The 2,081-nt window shown below is 39.5% G+C and overlaps 1 long non-coding RNA gene across 1 annotated transcript in view; it reads right to left on the minus strand.

Moving 5' to 3' along the window:
* Window positions 1-589: 589 nt before the first annotated feature.
* LOC119587857 overlaps window positions 590-2,081 on the minus strand; it is a 1,868-nt gene continuing 376 nt past the window's right edge. Inside the window, exon 2 of the long non-coding RNA XR_005230026.1 lies at window positions 590-773. This is a non-coding gene — a long non-coding RNA (uncharacterized LOC119587857). The remainder of the gene's footprint in view (window positions 774-2,081) is intronic.

The raw sequence follows: 2,081 nt of genomic DNA on the forward strand, positions 1-2,081 counted from the left end.
TTTCCAACTTCACGTAGTAAGATACCTGCACCTGCTGAACCCCAGCAACCAAGGATGTGCGCAAAGTTGTGTTTGCCAACATATGATGAGTCATGTTCAATATTATGAGAGAACTGAGGTAAACATTCATCGCGTGCATATAATCACACAAGTTTTCCCACACTCCCGTGGCCCTTACTTCAACACTATTTGACACGTAACTGATAGATGAAAGTTAATGTAGAAAAAAAAAAATCTAAAATTCTACAAAACACCATTACCTTTTTTCAGACAAGGGAAACCGGGCTAACTTACTTCGAGGACAACAAGAGGTGCATTCCTGAGGCCGGTAGAAGGTGCCATTCTCATTACAGATCCTCTTGCAGTCAACGTTTAGGCGACAGGTTATACTTCTAGCCTCGGTGCGTCCAGCCAGAACCCAGGCACACGCCGCACATACCAACAGCCATCTTGTTATTCCTTTCGACATGGCGAGTCTGGATGCTACTCTTATGCAAACGAGTTGAAATCTCCTTTCTTCTCTTTAATGGACTGTTTATAGCTTTAACAGTCCGGTCGCAGTCGCACTGATTCTTGTATGAGAAATGGATTTTTTTTTTTACACACTCTTTAGTATTGTTGTTATACCTTTATTTTGTGAGCTATAGTTCCATGGTTGCCATCCGTTTAGCAAAGTTCATTTTCTCCAGATATTAACTGTTACAAGATCTCATTTGGCACTTCGGTTCATCTGAATTTGTGAGGGATACGTTTCCAGTCCTGCCTAACGTGCTCTGAAATAGGGAGAAGAGAGAAATATTTTAAAATAGAATTGTAAACAGGTAAACTTTTAACGGAAATAATAGTGAACATAATGGGGTAATGACACTAACCACCTGTTGTATACATCATTACGCTACAAACGGAAGGACACTGGAGGTCGAAATGCAGCTTGTGTTTTCCGTCTTTTATAATGTAAACAAGGAAACATGTGCACGTTTGAATGCGTTGCTTCGATAACTATTTTCTGTTATTAATGTTTCTAGTATGTATTATGTTTGCTTGCATGTGTGTGTGTGTGTCGGTATGAATGTTTTCCTAGTATGTGGTGTGATTATCTGCTTGCACGTTTGAATGCGTTGCTTCGATAACTATTTTCTATTAATTAATATTATTTTTTTCTAGTATGTATTATGTTTGCTTGCATATTTGTGTGTGTGGGGGGGGGAGTAGGAATGTTTTCCTAGTATGTGGTATGATATATCTGCTTGCATATGTTTACATTAGTGTGCATATTTATGTGTAGGTATTTATGGAAATGCAAATGTCATTATGTTTTTTTTTTTTCTGTAAATGTATGCGCGCGATTTCTGCAAAAGCATGCATATCTAGACAATTGCCGTATCATGTTTCGATGGACGTCACCAAGGCTCTCGGGGGTTACCAGCTGACCTCGATTGACTGGTGAAACTAGGAAAGTGCGGTCTGTGACCCTCCTCCACCCTCTGCCCACCGCCCCCCCCCCCAACGCACTTTATTCATGGTGTTAGGCACTGATTGTTGAAGTCTAGTTAATTTCTGTTAAAGTTTTATTCCAGTGAAGTGATATATCCCTGAAATTAGGTAGTGCAAGCTCCTTGACTGAAACTCCATCCACAGAAATTTAAAAACTATTCAGATATTTGAATTCATTTCGACGTCTGAAAGTCTGAGATTTACTTAAATCTCAGACTCTTCCACTCATCCCCAGGACGAAATATTGGATTCGACACAGTTTGTTCAACTCCGCGTTCATGGATAATTTTCTGAATCAATTAAATGTGCTCGTCACGGTCTCCTTACTTTCCTTCTTCACTTTTGCTGGCAATTCAATAAGAAAAACAGAAGAAAACTATATATATATTACAATTTTACAGTTTATGTCGTAATATGCTTTTCAATATGAAACAAAAGGTGAAGGAAATCATTTACTGGTGCTAATGCTATCGACGTTGAGAATATCGCAATTTAGAGTGCGAGTAAACTTTCCCGCCTGAATACACTCCCTCCGGGTATTCCTGGAAGTCACTGCGGAACTCAGGAACTCCTAACCCCCCTTGGCT

This window comes from Penaeus monodon, chromosome 23, assembly GCF_015228065.2.
Source record: "Penaeus monodon isolate SGIC_2016 chromosome 23, NSTDA_Pmon_1, whole genome shotgun sequence".
NCBI lineage: Eukaryota > Metazoa > Arthropoda > Malacostraca > Decapoda > Penaeidae > Penaeus > Penaeus monodon.